Source organism: Medicago sativa, chromosome 6 (assembly GCF_051527215.1).
Source record: "Medicago sativa cultivar Bolivia chromosome 6, Bolivia_mono, whole genome shotgun sequence".
Lineage (NCBI taxonomy): Eukaryota > Viridiplantae > Streptophyta > Magnoliopsida > Fabales > Fabaceae > Medicago > Medicago sativa.
The window spans coordinates 21,495,650-21,513,859 of NC_140754.1; the positions used below are offsets into that span (position 1 = coordinate 21,495,650).

General features: G+C 31.1%; 3 long non-coding RNA genes across 12 annotated transcripts; 1 reads left to right on the forward strand and 2 right to left on the reverse strand.

Moving 5' to 3' along the window:
- On the forward strand, positions 1–3,910 carry LOC146913656 (uncharacterized). The gene is made up of 3 exons (XR_015013747.1): positions 1–1,111; positions 1,967–2,096; positions 3,702–3,910. It is a non-coding gene; the product is annotated as an uncharacterized LOC146913656 (long non-coding RNA).
- On the reverse strand, positions 1,715–4,291 carry LOC146913657 (uncharacterized). Of its 3 annotated transcripts, none has more exons than XR_015013745.1 (6): positions 4,076–4,291; positions 3,672–3,727; positions 3,532–3,562; positions 2,675–2,807; positions 2,488–2,538; positions 1,715–2,008 (listed from the first exon to the last, which is right to left on the reverse strand). It is a non-coding gene; the product is annotated as an uncharacterized LOC146913657 (long non-coding RNA). The 3 variants fall into 3 exon arrangements; XR_015013746.1 differs by having other exon boundaries at positions 4,039–4,177; XR_015013744.1 differs by lacking the exon at positions 4,076–4,291 and having other exon boundaries at positions 3,672–3,810.
- Positions 4,292–11,175: 6,884 nt separating this feature from the next.
- LOC146913658 (uncharacterized) lies at positions 11,176–16,522 on the reverse strand. Of its 8 annotated transcripts, none has more exons than XR_015013755.1 (8): positions 15,755–16,522; positions 14,660–14,707; positions 14,403–14,555; positions 14,112–14,284; positions 13,112–13,376; positions 12,405–12,562; positions 11,959–12,171; positions 11,176–11,729 (listed from the first exon to the last, which is right to left on the reverse strand). It is a non-coding gene; the product is annotated as an uncharacterized LOC146913658 (long non-coding RNA). The 8 variants fall into 8 exon arrangements; XR_015013754.1 differs by having other exon boundaries at positions 12,401–12,562; XR_015013750.1 differs by lacking the exon at positions 12,405–12,562 and having other exon boundaries at positions 13,112–13,142; positions 15,755–15,887; positions 16,276–16,517.
- Between the last annotated feature and the right edge of the window lie 1,688 nt (positions 16,523–18,210).

Here is an 18,210-nt window from a genome sequence, read left to right on the forward strand (position 1 = left end):
CTTGTCTCTTTTATCAAAGTTAATTCCATTTGTAACAACTTATCGCATATATTTGAGTTATTTCTAAGATTTTATAAATGACAACTTGTTTTGCGTGTTTGCTCCTAAAAAAAGTTATGGTATAGTGACAACTTATCCCGTGATTACACACCATTACTTCTCTTGCTTTCCGCCAAATAACAAATTTAATTGGTTGAGACATTTTCTTGATAAATTCTTGATAAAAACTCTCTATATCGTATAATTAAAGTTATGGTATAAATAGTAGTAACTTCGTTATAGTAATATCATGTTTTTTTTACATATATATAAAATAAGATACTCTACATTAAATATTATATAATGTATCGATGAAAATTAATGATAACAAAATTTATTTTATAAATGTCATCTTGTCTTTTTTATCAAATTTAATTTCATCTGTGACAGCTTATCCTGTCAATTTGAGTTCTTTCTAAGATTTTACAAATGACTCGCAACGGAGGAAGTAATGTTAATATACTTCTAAATATGATTTATTTATTTAAATAAACTTTTTCACTACATATTAATTTTTTGTTTTGTTTAAGGATATGCCATTTAAATTTTTAGCATTAATTCTAAATGTAATATTACGTCTGTCATTTTCATTTTTTTTTTATAAGATTCATTTTTAAGTTTTCAATTTTATTTATCTCACTCTCTCATATTTTACACGGACACTCATTTATCTCTTCAACAAAATGAAATTTGAGAAGCTCTCCTCCCCCAACAAACCCTAGCCGCCGCAGCAACACCACTGTTCACGGGATTTTTCGTCCATTTTGAGCGCATTTTGCCGCGAGTTATCCTCACAATCTTCATTGATTGCTTCTCTTCCATTATCCTACTAAGTTTATTTTCAGATCTGATAAACTTTTATACATCCCAACTACCATCTTCTATGATAGATCTCGACCAACATAGACACTATTTTGAAAAACCATCACCATAAAAAGACTCTCCTCTATCTCCTCTACAAAACCCATAAAGAAAATCATGCATCTAAAAACCTTCGCCGGCGCCCACCGTGCCGGAAATTGGAGCCTCCACTGTTATGGTCTAAAATTTCTTGGTGTATCAATAAATAAAGGTCAAGTTCTTCACATATTATGTCTCTATTCACCTCTTTTTCTTTCCCTTCATCAATATTTTGTTTACTTCCTTTTTTTTCTTTCATCATTCTGCATTTTATTTTATTTCTGGTTGGTGTTTTAATTTTATTTAGAGAAGGCAAATAATAGTAACATATGTTGCAGCATTGGTATTGCAAATAATAGGAACATTCTGCCAAGTTTGATCTTGGAAAATTGATGGAGTTATTTTTTCAAATCAACTTTTTTATGTTTGTTCTCATTCACACCCAATATTTATTTTCATAGTATCGCACTTGAACAAAAACTTTGGTTGTTACTTTTGGTCACTGGTGTGATATTTTATTTTTTACTTTTATGGACTTTTTTTTTATGCAAACATTGTTTGAAGAGAGAAGAACTTTTAAAAGAAAAATTAGAGGAATTGAAAAGAAAAAAAAAACTAAATCGAAATATAGTCAATCTCTATACTGCCAGAAATATTTTTTTAAGAATAAATGTTAGTATGATTTTTGTTTTGTTTGATTCAACTTTTTGTTTTCTTTTTCAAAATGTGAACAAATAAAAAAAAATAAAGAATGTGAAGGTAAAATTGTGCAAGATTGTAGAACAAATGAGAATAATAACGGTAGAAAATGTGAACAAATCTATATTCACTCTTTTTTTTTTTTCAGGAAAGATTTGTAGAAAAAATGAGTATATAATTTCTTTTTTTTTTGCAACAGAGTCTATTTCTGTTCACCTTCTCGTCATCCATAGTTTTACACAGCATATACTTACCCATAATTCAAGTGATATTTATTTTGTTGCCTAATAAACAAAATAATTATAAAAAATTGATTTTTATTTTGCAGAACATTGGCTTCTACTGTAAGAATGAACAACTTGTGGGTCTCCTGCAAAATAAAGTGGAAGAACAAAATATGAAGCTTATTAAAACGTATAAGAGGATAAAAGTGAACAAAAGCTCTTATTGAGAGAAGTGTAAGATTTTATTCTTGAAAATGTTTTTGGATCTATGTTTCTACATCATATTCTTAATTAAAGAACAATACTATGTTTTTTTATCTTTGTTAAATATATTAATCTATAGATAAAAAAAGCAGGTTTGTAAGATTTTTCAGATATAAAATAAGAACTCTGCAAAGTAAAATAAAGGTATTCAGTTTATTTCTTCATAACAATGACTTTGCTGCAAACTATCACCTCACTTATTATTATTAGAAATTTTTAAAACTTACAAAATATAAATAATATTCAGTATAACTAAAAACTTAAGTTCTTTTTTCCAAATTCAAATTGTTAGGCATAAAAAACAACCCAAACTGATATTAAACCATAGTTTCACTACACTCTCATAACCAACAGGTCATACCTCTTCTTTATGCACTTGTTTTGTTTTTGATTAATGTGATCTGAAATCTTCCTGCCAATCAAAGGATAAACATTAGATCAACAAACAAAGAAGTCTCAATTTAGACATTTTCTTATGAAGATATTTTGTATTTTATTGTTGTTGATATAATTGTAAAATTGTGCTATGACTGTGTTTGAATATGTACTTCTTTGTTGATATTATTGCAAAATTGTGTTGGGCCTGTGATGAAAGAAATATAGCAACATTAACATATCTTTGAAGAATAGAACATGATATACATATAAAAGTTTATCTTTTTTCTCCAACATCTTTGTTCCCTGAAATTTTCATTAAACAATGAAATTAATCGATTAGTTGCTGAATAGAACATGATATACATATAAAAGTTAGAGGTGTTGATACTTTTTTATGAATTGAGAACATGATATACATATTGAGAAGTGATATACATGATATACATATAAATTACGTAAATCTATAAATTTGTTGCCCATTGCTTTAATAAAAACTTCTTTCAGGCTCATATTCAATTTAGAAAAATCTTAATTGTTACTTTTCCCATCTAGACTCAACTTGATACTTTTACACATCTATATTTTTTTCCCTTTTTTCTTGCTACTTCAATGATTCTTTCATATAATCACAACATATAGGATTGCTACTTCTTTTGGTAGTTGTACTCATCTTCCTTCGCCTGTTGAATTGTTGTTCTTACTCTTTCATAGTTATACTCATAGTTTGGATATGAATGTTGTTTGTTGTTGTACTTGGAAGTAGAGTTTGTTTTGTTTATCGATTCAAAAAAAAAAAGTTTGTTTTGTTTATCCAATTGAAAAAAAAAGAGTTATCTTTATTAAGTTTAAGATGATGATATGATGGACATAAAGAAAGAAGATAAGTTTGCATAGTGAAGGACACAGAGAAAAAGGTGAACTGTTCTTGTTACCTTACATTTTCTTTTTTTCTTCCAATAAAAATAAGGAAAAAGTAACAGAAAAGAAATACACATTATGAATGGTATCTGTATACCTATTTGTATACCTTGATGTAGATCATGTGATATTGATTTTAGCTGGAAAAAAAAAAAGAAAAAGAAAAGTTGTAGTCAGTTTTACATGTTGATATGAAGAAAAAATTATGAAAAATACTATTTAGCAAAGAAAAAGAAGAGTTATTTTTACCCTTTCCTTGTTCTCCTTTTCTTTTTACAGCTTCGTCAATCAAAAGAGGAAACTACCTGCATAATAAGAGAAGGAAATGAAGATTAGAAACTGGGAAAAGATTGAAATAAAGATAAGAAATGTTAGAGAGAAAGATGATCAATGTGTGAAATGGACATTGAATCTTGTTTATTATGCTGTTTGTATTTGTGTGGAAACAGAAAAGGGATAATGAAAAAGATGAGGAAAGTGAGTTTGAATATATGGTTTCAAAAGGTTGGTGTTTTAAAATTTAGGGGGGAGTTTTGAAATTTGAATTTGAAATTTGAATTAAATTTGCAATATTGAGAATGCATTAAAAAAGAGTTTCTCTGCACCAAGTACAAACATTTTCCAATTGAAGTGACATATGCTTTTCTTAAAACCTTTTTTAAATGTTTATTTCCTGCTTTCTCTCTCCCCACGACAGAATAGAACTTTGAAGCCTTTGGAAGCAAATTTGAAAAACTTAGCTGAACACATGTCATATAATGGAACTGCCCACTTGTCAAGCAAAGCTGCTGCCAAATGGCAGTCACACACGCTGCCAGAGGTCAAGCTGTGGTTGAGCGTGCACTCCTTTCTTATATTATAAGAGATTTTTTAAACTCTGATAAACTGCCATTCAGAAAGCGCGTAATCTCTGACCACACTCATTGATAGCTATCTTATATATAGTATAAATATAAGACTGGAAATTGATAATCTGACCTAACCGTAGGCGAGTTTGTTTTTGATTTAAAAAATATGTTCTACTTTTTTTTAGAGGGAAAGGATATTTTTACTTTGTATTTCTAAATTACAATTATAAATATCTATCATGTTAATTAGCAAATATTGGAATATAGGTTATTGAGCTTTAGAAAAAGAAACCTCCCAGTTAGGGATAACATAGAAAATTATGCTGACACACTCCGTTTTGGTTCGCTCCGTCTAAACTCGCTTAAAACCGGACGAGATGAACCGAGTAAAATTAGGTGACTGAGTTCAAAATCTCACCCTGTCTCGTTTGATGGTGGACAAACCAGTTGGCGAGCTAACCCTGCCAAATAAAAAACTTTTTTTTAGAGAAAAAACAACTTGTTTAATGCATTTTTTTACAACTGAATTGTTACAAACTCATCATCATACTTATAGCAAAAAAAGAAAAATCTGCCAGCATAAAACAAATCTATAACATAAAACAAATCCTAAAATAAATCCAACAACCAAAATATATCCAAAAGGATAAAATAAGTTTAAAAAAACGAGTTAAGAGATCCGACCTGCCCGTGCCCGCCCTGATTTTTCAACGAGTTAAGTAGTCCCAATTTAGGAAATGAGTTTAAAACTTTGACTCAGCCTGCCAAAAATACTGGGATAAACGGACCGGCTTGACGGGTTGAGCCTGTTTTGCCAACCCCTACTCCCAACCGAGAGAAATGTTACATGATTCCTATAGTATCCGAGCAAGGGGGGTTGATTTTTTTCTCCAGACCACTAACACAATATGTGGGTCATAAAGGCCTCAGACGAAGTTATAACAGAGTGAAAATGGATAATGATGCAAAAAAACTCACATTCCTTGTTTCTAGTGCCACTAACAACAAATAAAAATGATAGAAGATGCATAATCATCATGAAGTTGCACACCAAGGATGTTGTCCATAAATCATGTCGTGAAGAAGGAAACTTCGTGCCGAATGTGAGGCGCCACAATCGCAGAAGCAAAAATAGACTCACACATTATCCAAAAAATTAATTAAGACAAGGCTCAAAGCTGCATGCCACATTGTTTCGATAATTTGCATAGCTTTTTTTTCTTTCTATAAATACATAGTTCATACGTTATGGTTAGAACATCAATAAATCAATCAGACAAGCTTATTTCACATTTTTTTACCATTTTCCTTTTATCTTTCATTTATGCATTTCTTTGTGTAACTTAAAAAACCCCAAAATATTGTACCTAACACTCTGTTAGAGAAGTTAGAAAACCCACAACTGAGGGGTAAAGGTCCTTCCTCAATGTCGATCGCTTGAAGCGGATGGAATCATAGTCGAGGACATTCCATCAAACCTCGACTAAATTTTTGCTCCATCAACAAATTTGGCACACCCAGTGAGAAATTAAAACCTTTACTACTAAAAAAATCAATTTCCTAGGTCAAGAATACATTTGTCATATGCACTTGAAGTATAGAAAGAGTCTCAGTTGTATGGATCACCATCATCATCAACAAGTAGAAGTTCATGTTAACGTTGACCAAACGAGCCACAAACATTAGGAATGTTGACAATTATAGTTCTTCCTAGCATTTTTAAAGGCATAACTGGTTGAAACACCTAAAACTAAAGTACTAATGACAACATCTTTAATTAAGTAACAGATTTATATTGGGATACACAACATCATGTATCATATTTTCGAACAACTTGCTGACTTTTTTGACTCATGGTTCACAATGAGGTTCAACAAGTGAAGGAGTAAATGGTTGTATGAGCTAATTTTGGTGACAATTTCGTCACCAATACTCAGGGATACAAAACTACCAAAATCTGGCAGGCATTGTTAATCAAAGACAATTGATTCCTATATAATAAGTGCCTTCAACTCCTTGTTAAGTGCCTTCAACTCCTTGTTTCCAGCCTAGTATTTTTTCCATTACTAACCCTTGCTCACAAAAGGTCTAGTACAAAAGTTTCAGTGACTCTTGAGAAGTTAAGAATTTCAAGTGACACCCCATTGTAACTGGTAAATTCCACTTTAATTATGCGCCACTTTAATGTGACAGTGCCTATTAGTACAAAGCATAACTAGTAACTTTTAAACAAATACTTTTTCTGCCTAATGTCTAAATTCCACAACCTAGTAACATCATCAATGACTTTTAATACGGACTATTGTAACATGCACAATTGTATTCATCAATATCCATTAATCGCATTCTACCTAGATTATCAAATATCTAGTACTAACTTATCCCATTACTATCTATATCTTTTCCACTTGTTCTTAACTAACTTAGGTATAATAACAATCTTGATAAGTCTCATAAATGCTCATACATTCATTATCTTGTCACTCCCCAATAAAAGTAAGAATCACCAATTTGCATCAATATTCCCCTTTTCAATATAAACTAGTTACAAACCCGTGCTTGTTGAATTACGTATTTTTAAAAAAAATGTTCTAAAGGAGAGATGTTCAAATTACAGAACATTGTCATTCTTCGTAAATTTGAGAACAAAGGTCGCATAATCTGAATATTTGTGATGCATGATCTAAGGCATGACATAAAAGATAGCATATAACAACCGTTGTCATTACATACATAATGTACTACAACAGAAATATAGATGTTGCCATGTAGTGTACAACCAATTTAAGGTTGATTACCAAAAAAGGGTTGGATTACTAAATTCAAACCACATTTAAAACATATTGTCATTGAAATATTATACAAAATATACATGCCAACATACAACTTCCAAACGATTAGAACTTTTCTTCAACCAAGATTATTTCTACGAACCACCTCAACAAACAACGCTATAGGAGAAACACCCAAATCGAATAGCAGCTTGTCGCCCTCTTGTAGGTGATTGTCCCTAACAAACTAGAACCAAACTCCTCCCAAGGATTTTTCAGCCTTATTACGCTTAGCAGTAATGATGAGGCGGCAATCGTATTCCTGATCAGTAAGCACATCAAGCAACCACATTGTCTTTCTTGTAGTTGTATTTTTCAAAGAAATAGCTGCATTTTTCACATTCTAGCAAATTAAGGAAAAGAGCATAATATTAGTGAAAATGCAAATCATAATCATAAAAAAAAAGGTCAAAAAATAAAAAAATCTAAGGACCAAAAAAATTTAATCTAATACTCTCTCCGTTTCAAAATGAGTGTTGCTTTAACCAATTGCACACAGATTAAGTAATGGAATAAAGTAGTCAAATGTCATAGCAATTTTACCAAATTATCCTAATCAACTATTGGTTTGTTTTTCATTAAAGAAAAAATAATACTTTGGAAGTAGTATAACATAGTATTAATTGAAGGGTACAATTGAAAAGAAAAAGTTATTATTGCATTGAAAATCGAAAGTGACATTCATTTTGAAATAAATTTTTTTTGCTAAAGCAACACTCATTTTGAAACGGAGGGAGTATAACAATACAAAAAAGGGTCCTTAAACGCATGGTTATTTGATTTTTTTTCAAAAATGATATAAAGGATGGAAATTCAAATCAATGCTAATAACAAAAACAGAATTGCTATAATGTGCACTCACATTGAACCTATAGTGACATGCCATTTAAAACAAAGGAGTCATTGGTGAGTTGTGAAATAAGGTTAGTAAAACAGCAGAGGACATCAATGGAAAAAGCCTTTTGTAAATACCTTTGAACATAACATTAGTTCAATATATTTCAGTTACAACTTACAATATAGTGATTGTGCCAATCTTGTTGGCATTATTGCTGAAACTATATCAGAAACTCTGATACCAACATTAAAAAACACAGGTATATATTCTGATTGTTTTGACATTGTTCAAAGATCATCCATCAATACACATGCGTGATTTTTTCAAACACAACCAATTGTTGCAGATATTAGGCTTACCATTATCTGCAAAATAAAGATGAAAAAATTAACCCGGATAAAATGATACACGATCGAACTATGGACCAAAATAATAATATACATTTCAGATGCTACATACCACCACCACTAGTCTATATGCTCATGCTATATAAGGATTTTCAATTCCGATTATAAGAGTATCATGTGTGTGAAATATTTTGTCTGTTGTATGCAGTGCTGCTGTATAATTCTACTTATAAGGCCTTAGGCAAAGAACTGTATTACTTTGCAATTAGATTTATGCATCCATTATAAGGATTCGCTCCCAGTTTCTGTTATACATTCCATGTCTTGAAATATATCAAAGTTCATAAGAAACTCCAGTTAGATTTTGTTAAAGGGTATATATGTATGAACAGGGCAAGCTTCAATTCTCCATACATTGGCAACCTTACTTGTTTGCCAACAGCAAGAGAACAGAGACCGCGTTCAGCAAATTTATCAATAATGGAAATAGCTTTCCTTCTCACATCTTCTCTAACGTTGCATAGATCAATAATCTAAAAGGAAATTCAAAAATTTATGTTATATACGTTTTTCAGTTATATACATATAGCTTATACTTGAGCACTTACTCGATACGCGCTTAATTAATTAATATGTTTATCCAAACAAACAAATATATGTTTAAGCAGAGAGGGAAATCATGAAAAGTACTCACAGAAATCAACCTAGCTCCGATCAACATTCGTTTTGGAGAAGGAAACAGTAGATTCAGACCGGAGAGTAGAGCTATTGGTCCATCTGAGCAAACACTAGTTAGAAATAAAATAAAATAAAATGGCACTTGCTACGTAGATTTTTATCAAAATAATATTCAAAATAAATTTAGCGTGGTAAAAAAATATATGGTGAAAACATTATTCTTTGATTTTTTTTCTTTCAAATTCAAGGCCTAAATCCAAGCCAAGCATTTTCGATGCAAAATAGTTTTACATCGACTTGCTATAAAAATTTATGATTTATTTTTTAAACAAAAATGTAAGTGAAGAGGCATCATTATGGTTTGATAACTTATCAACTAAGTTGGTACCTGATCAAACCAACAATCATATGCAGCCCCTAAAAAAATTACAACAAAATGATGATATTGATGTAATTGCCTCTTATTCAAATTTTGTAACAACAATTTAAAAATAACCTGAAAATATTATATTTTTAAGTGATGTGAGAATAAAATTAGTTCATATCCATGATGCATATCCCTTTTTCTCTTATATATAGACATAGTTATAATTTCTAAATTAGTTTCATGGATTATTTAAATATTTATTTTTTAAGAAAATTAATTAGGTCAACATTTTTTATATGGAATGGTCAACGTATTTATCTTAATATAGGATATTTGTTTAAAAATACACAAAATTATACGTAATTATTTCAAATTGATTTCCCATTTTTTGTGTATGATTCTATGAATCTCTTTATCATTTTAAAAATCGTTTATTTGCCTTAAATATTTTGTAAAAATTACTTTATAAAATTAATTTTTGAATGAATTAATTTATAAAGTTGTGAAGAGTGTATTTCATAGAATCATTTAGCAAGAGAGAAAATAGAGTGTTCAAGTGAAGGGGGTTTCTGATTTTCCTTCCTAGAACTAGTTACAAACCCGTGCTTCGCACGGGGGTTAGCTACTTTTTTGACAAAATATTATATCGGACGGATAGATTGCGAAATAACAGATAATTATAAACCATAACACAATATTTAGAGTACTCCTGCATCACGGGTTAGAAAATGAAATGTTCAAAACGGCTTATCACGGTTAACAAATGAAAACGTTAAGGACCTTTTTGTAGAGAGAGATGCAAAGCAAGTTGCAGCGAAGACAACAATTGAGAAGGCTAAACGTGCATTGGAAAAGTAGTGGCTTTCCACAACTCAATAACTGTAAAGTTAATATAGTAGAATAATTGTGAACTGTGTACTTGATCCGATCCACCACCCCTGCATTATGCAGAGTCAATCTAACCTCGTGGGTACCCACTATACGGGTACTCGTGGGTATTCAGGTATCTATGGGTACCCATGGAGTTTTGAATTTATTTATTTTTTGGTACAAATAAAAACTTTTTTTAATTACCAAAAAACCTCAACTTTTAAACATCCATACATAATCCGTTCAAAATTTCATAAATCATACATAATCCATATGAAATTCATGATTCTTAGATAATCTACATATTTTATGATGTGAATGAAGTGGAAACGGTAAACCTAATAAGATTGAATTAAAAAAATTTAAAATAAAAATAGGTTATTATTGAGGATTTTTAGGTGGGCGGTAAAATTTTCTTCAATAATGTTACAACTTTAAGTAATAAGATATGATATATAAAGATATTTTAATAATTTACTTAATTTATTATCGGGTATGGGTACCCGTGGTTATAGATACAATCAAATCCGTGTCTGTGTTCATATTAAAATGGGTAGTCAAATACCCGTTTATTATACCCGTGGATGCTCGTTTAGCTACCCGCTCCATGCCCGTGACGGATTTTACCCACGGGTACCCGTGGGCAATTAGAATACTATGGTTTTGAAATTCTTTATTATATGTTTGAATAAGTTATAATTTGGAAAATCTGTTTATTACTAAAACCGATTCGTATTTGCGCTCAGGTTTCTACTCTTTTTAATAATGTTGATAAATTTATCTAAGAACATATATGTAAATGTTGCAGATTAATAACTCTAAAATGATAAATAGTCAAAGTTGCACATTTACAAACTAAAAAGGATCATTACATCTACTAATGCGGGTGCGGTTCCAGAAGTGGACCTCATAAGTGGACCTCGATCCAACCGAAAAACTTTTTTGCTATAAACTTTTTAAAGTAATGAAGGAAATTTGTTCTAATGGAAAATATTATTATTCCAAAACATGGAAAATGTATTATACTTGGTATCCTTCCTTAGTATGATAGCAATTCCAATCCACATGGTATTATTCTTATAAGGTGTGGGAAGCTAGAAACTATCTACAATCTTCCACATGACTACCATGTCACATGAATGAGTATGTTCAATAACAACAAATAATTAAATTTGCCAAACACTTTCTACTGAGCTAATAATGGACAAAGTAAACTCTCTTTTGAAATATTGAATAACCAAAAGCATGGATAAAGAGAACTCATAACTTCCATGAACAATTCATAAGTTCATGTGAACCCCTCTGTGAAAAAGTATCAATCCACAAAGGTTCTTCAACTCCTTCTTCCAAAGAATATAAGCTTACGAAATCCTCTCACCACTTTTGAAGAGTTCTCCTCATCATTTATCCATTTCTTCCTGTTGTGGATTGATTCTTGCATTGCTTCGTTACTCGGCGGAGGAGTAGAGATTTGAATCTCTGAGACTTTAGATGAGGTAACATTACTTTCTTCTATTTTCTGATTCACCTTAGAATTCACAGCAGTAAATATTAATGGTTTGTTAGGTAATGCAGCGGTAGAAGTTGTGATCATGTTAGTATTATTTCGAAGTTGGTTATTATCACCACGAAGTGAAGTTGTCATTGAAATATTATACAAAATATACATGTCAGAATACAATTTCCAAAAGATTAGAATATGAGTGAAAATGCAAACTTCATATTCATAAAAAAGAATAAAAAAATAGAACATTTACATGAGATTGAAGCATTTTCTTTTGACATTGTTTTCAGCCTTCTTGTTTTCTTAACTTGGAGAACATTTTTTCTAAGAAGTCTAGCCTTTGCTGCTTTATTTTTTCTCACCCCATCTTTAAAAATCAAGTGTTCCTTTGACTTCTGATGATCCATCTTAAACGAACTTTGTCAAGAATTTTGATTCCAAAATCTTTCCCAAACCATTTTAATATCTGCAAAGATACCATAACCACAACCACTCATTGTTGAGCAACAATTGACTATAATTAATGAAAAAGCAAGCAACAACAATATAGTGACACCTAAATTTTGATTAAAACTACTTATAGTTGAAAAAATAGAACTCCAAGGAAAGCAAGAAATCAGATATGATGCACAAAAATCAAACGAAAAAGCAAGTCCCTGTTGCAATAATTGATAACTAATTATTTATGTTAATACCTGCCTTGGTTATTCTTGAACCCGTCACAAATTCCTTGTGTACGTAGAAGTTACATTCAACTAAACATTATTCATTCTAATTGTGTCATCACAAATCAAAGGCAAAATCACTTCTCATATTGTTCAGTAGGTAGATAGATACCAAAGAAGGTGGGATCATACCTAAGGTATCATATAAAGGAACACAACAAAGTCCATGAGCATTGCAGGCTTGAAATTATCTTAAAATATGTAAGAACATGTTGAGTTAAAAGGATAATAGAAGCTAGCTTAGCAACACTGAAATTGATCACCACTATTGGTGACAAAGGATGTCCAAGAGAGAACAATCACATTCAAAACAACATTTCATATTCCCTCCAAACAAAGGTTAGTTTCAAGGCGGCTGCCTAGCACTTCCACCTTATTTCATCTTCAATTGATCCACCAAGGTTGAAAACACTCATATTTAAGTATGATTTGTGCAAAATAGTGCAGAAAATTTTTCCATGCTAGAGGAGACAAAATGTGAGAGTTTAGGATCTTAAAATTATAAGTTATCTAGCATCATGGCCTACGGTTTTGTTAACTAATTATCCATATACTTGTATAATGACCTAAACCACTTGTCACTTTTGAAGTGACTCATTTTTTAGACTTATTATCAGAGCATAAATAGCTTTGTTAATACGCTTTTTTACTGCAAAAAGTGATAAAAGGTCATTTATTTACCTGCATTGTGATCCCTCTTTTTCATGCCGGCCTGAAAATTTAAGGCACTAAAATATATAATTTTGATAAAGTTGTATAGTCCATCACCAAGGATTAATGCAATGGAAATAAAAACATGCATCATGAAAATAAAGAAAAGTTAAGACTTAAAATGGAAGAGAAAAAACACAACTCAAATCAAAGAAGTTCTAATAGAGTGTTCCTAAGTTTTTGTTTATTCAATGACCTTATAACCATTAAGACTCTTCATGATGTTTCTTTGTCTCTGCAACATAACATACACATTGATGAGAAGATAGACATAAACTTGGAAAAACAGCTTCTCAAGCCGATTCATATAACTCAAGTTTTGGATTACCTAAAGTCAACCATGTACCTTAAAATTCTGTGACAGAACAGCTGTGTTTAAATAGCAACTGGGACATATAGGCAAATTATAAAATTATGAAATTAAACATGAATAAACTACTGTATGTCCTCTTTCAAACGCAACTGGTCCCACTCGAAAAGGAGTTTCCAAGCTTAAGATATTAACTTTCTAAGCTGACTGATGCAACATAACTTGTAAAATCGAACAGCTCAATTCATAAAATCACTATAAATCACATAACCAATATAAAAATATAAGACTTGACAGTATTAAAGTAGTAAAAGTAAGCTTTCCAATCTAATTGGTTTCGCAACCAACAAATTCATATTTATGCAGGCATATATCAAATGTGTGTACAATTATAGGACATAACAAATTTTAGAGAATAGAGATACATTTGAACTTATACTCTTTGAAAAATGAAAGCATGAATTATATCACATGTATGTTACAATCATAATTTGCACTTTTATATTATCTAGTACTAATCATAATTAAGCATGCTCAACTGTTTTGCATACAAACAAAACATCATCAATTTTATCACAATCATAATTAAGCATGCTCAATAATCAAACCCTTTAAGAAAAAACAAATGTCAAATGTGTAAATGTGTAAATAATAGTAAACCTCATGTGTAAATGTTCTGACAGGTATGCCAAATGCCCTAGCCAATCCAAAATCTGCAAGCCTTACTGAATTAGTGCGCCAAATATCAACAAATTCTGTGGTTTCAAGTCTCAATGAAGAACTCTATGTGAATGACAATAAGCAACTCCACAGAGCATTTGATAAAGGAACATCTGCAAAAGGATTAAAGAATTCAAACTCCAAATTAACTGGCCAAGTTCACAAAAATTAGCAGCTCTATTTTTAGAAGCTCACACAAAAATTCGCATAACTTTTTTAAAAAAATATTACAGCAATCCAGATCCAACTACGCTCCAAACATTTGAACCGCTACCATGAAAAATCTCAAAATCACCGATGGATGCACTTCGTTGCTTCTGTACCGCATGAGCTATATGATTTATGTCTACCTTTATCTGGCTGAAGTTCAAAACACTCAAGTATCTGATAAGAAACATCCGTCAGTAGCCAAATACAACAATAAATGATAATGCAGATAGGCACCTGAGTTTATTGGGAAAATAGACACCTGAAGAGATCCAACTTACAATATCAAAAACCCGGTTCGGATCCAAATCAAAATGACCAAGCAATGACTGCAGAAGTAAGGTAAACCAAAATTATGATCATTATTGTTATAAAACAAAAACAGAAAATTATGGAATAGTCATAATACTTCAAATTGTTAAGATCTTAATAATGCCCATTGTTGATGCAGATCCTTTTTTAGTCAATGATGCTTCAAAAAAAATTGTATGGAACACATAGTTAAATTCATTTTGGTTAAGAATGATTAATTAAAGCAGTATTTAGACAATATGCATACAGTGGAATACACAATAAAATTGCTATGATATAATAACAAAACCAAAATGATCAAAAAAAGAAAGAATAAAACTAATTTACTTCAACTCTTCAAGCAGTGACCTTTGACATCTCCAAAATCCACGGCTTGAAAATTTGTTCCACACATTATGAAACCAATAATACCTAACTTTCCAGGAATCAAGTCTAATGGAACTTCTCAAGTTAAAATCTGATAGAATCATCACTATTTAAATAATATGAAAATGTCTATTGCAGCTTAAAATCATTAAAATAATGTGATAAGATAAACTCATACAATTCTCAACAGGACACAAATCATTGATTTGAATTGTATCAACTTATACAATGCTTCTAAATTTCTCACAATGCACAATCAATGAACCACACAACACCAATTTGGGATTAACCAATTAAAATCAAAGTAATTTTGGGGCTTCAACTATCAAGATGAGAAAAAAGCTCAATTATTTTAAAAGAATGAACAAAACCCATGTTAATTAAACAATAAAGATCGAAAATTGGAAGCAGAAAAACACACTAACACAACAAATTGAAGCCAAAACTGAAATTGCAAACACAAAATTAGGGCACAAAACTAATTCCAAATCAAATTAAATTCAAATCAAACATAACCCTGATGAAATTCAACAACAATTTCACACCACAAGTGAAATATATATAAGTATATGAATTCAAATTCAACAATTCAAAATGAAACACCATAAGCCAGATCAAACAATAAACATCATAATTCATAAACATAAAATATGACCAAAAACTTGCAATAATTGAACTGTTATGCGAGTAAAATATACCTTCAACCAAGATGGTGCTTTGAAGATCACAATATCAGACACATCCCGCTTTCTAAAGAAGAATGAAAACTGTTACGCAAGATTGAAAAGGGTCTTCAGCTACAGTCACAAATTGTCCTGCTTCCTCCCTTTTCTGCGTTCACCAAACAAATACAAAACCCTCATTAAGATACCAACTCACCAAAATACACATGAAAGCATGAAAAAAAAGCCACAAACAGAAACCCAGAAAACGAAAATCATCCAAGAACAATAAAATTCTGAAAAACCTTTTTCTGAACCTAAAACAAACCAAAACCACAAAATCAAACCCTTAAAATCACAAAAACAACTTTCTGGAGACTTGCATGCAATTAGATTGATTGAATAAAAATTAGAAAGTTGAAAAATTCAATTCTCTAAAATTATTGTTTGAATTTGAATAAAAATGAAAACCCAATGTGAAAATTGAGGGAGAGGGGTAGAGGAGAAGAGGATTGAGGCTTGATCTGTGACATGCATGCTGATGAAAGATGGAGAACCGTGGATCAGTGTGTTCGACGGCGGCGACGGCAAGATCAACGGCGAGGTTGACGGCGGTGGTGTGTTTTATTTTAGAGAGAAGACGTTTTTTTTTGAGCATGCTGAAGAAGGAAATGGAAATGAAGCAGTAGTGAGAAGGCGCCGCCGTTTTTCGCGACGGAGGAGAATGGTTCTCCTCCCATTCCCGTTCCCCCTTTCTTCTCCCGTTCCCGTTTCTCTCTCCCTTTTCTTTTTTTTTTTTTTTCCTTTTCACATATATATATGGGGGGAGATGGATATTTACCAATTTACGAAAATACCCCCAGAGGGGCAAAATAGTAAAACGTACGGACATTCATTTTCCTATCTAGTTTAGTAGAAGTCTTGAAACATTTGGGCTACTCCATTCAGCTTGATCATCATGTCGGAAACAGGCTCAACTAGTGGGTGCAGTGAGGCATCCTGATCTATAGCAAGTAATGAGGAAGACTTGAATATGTCAAGAGATGCAGAGATTGTGCAATCTTTGTTGAAGTCAATGGGTGTGGAACAAGTTTATCTGAAACTAGCACACCTCTCTAATCGGTGAGCTCAACTATTATTATTATTATTATTATTATTTGACTAATTGTTTATATGATTACGAAATAATAATAAAAATTATATTTTATAATCAAAAGGTCAAATATGATTTTCACGAAACGGATGCATGAGATTTACCAAAAAAAAGCAAAAAATAAACTGATACCCAAGTTTTCCTGAAAATAAATGAATTTTTTTATACGCGAGCTTTACAAGCTTAAACTTTAGTAGATCCTTCATTTAGTCTAGCCTCAAAAAGAGAGAAAATACAAGATAACTAGTAGAGGGTGACAACTTGTGAAGCAAAAAACATGTCAGAGAGTCAAAATGACAAAAGTTGTCGTCATCGCTGTGGATCTGAATCACCATCAAGTAAACTCATAAACTTCCCTATTTCATCTTATTTATCTAGATAATTCAATTTCGTTCAAGTTCAACATTTATGTAGTCATTTTTTGCGATATATATTCCTCTTTTCAATTTTTTAATAATCAGTTTATCTCAATAGTTTTTATGGTTATGCACATCAAGTTTTATCAAATCAGTGATTTCTCTTCAAAACTTACCCACTATTTTTTATCAGCGCATCTTAAAGAGAGATCGATTTATTAACTCGTAATATATTTTTCCCAATTTATTAGAATTTTTTTGACCAAAAAATTAAATTATTCATAAAATCAGGTATGAATTTAACCTTATCATCAACTTTAGATCATGTGTTGTTAGATCCGAGCCATGGTAGCAAGGAGAAGAAAAGAGTTGCAACCATGCGACTAGACTTGATAAACTTAGGTCAAAGGGTGAAAACTCTAAAACCAAGTTATAAAACCAATTGGCCCTAAATTTATAGATAAAGTCCAGTTTCTCTCTAAATTTTCTATTTGTTCTTCTTCATTTATCAAAATTGGGGTTGTTTTTTCGTTATTTTTTAGCCAAAAATCACTCATGTGTATCTGTTTCCCTCATTTAATCTAAATAAATTGTTTTCATATATATATATATATATATATATATATATATATATATATATATATATATATCTGTGAGTGTGCGCGCGCACGTGCGTGTGATTGTGATTTTCTTTTGTCTTTTTTTGTGATTGTGTCATCTCAGTGCAACGATGTTTTGTTCACCGTCTTGGTGCAATAATGTTTTTTTTTTATTTCCTATCTTGGTGCGGTGTCTGTTTGGTTCGTATTGAAAGATCTGAACTTTAATCATTTGTAGATTTGATCAATGGCTAGGTTGTCAACGTTTCAGATCCAAAGACATGAGTATTCTGATCACTTTGATTTTGTCCCATTATTTTTACGCATTTTTTCCGCTTTATGTTATTAACTTATGTTTTGTGTTTGTTCGTAAATGTATCTTTT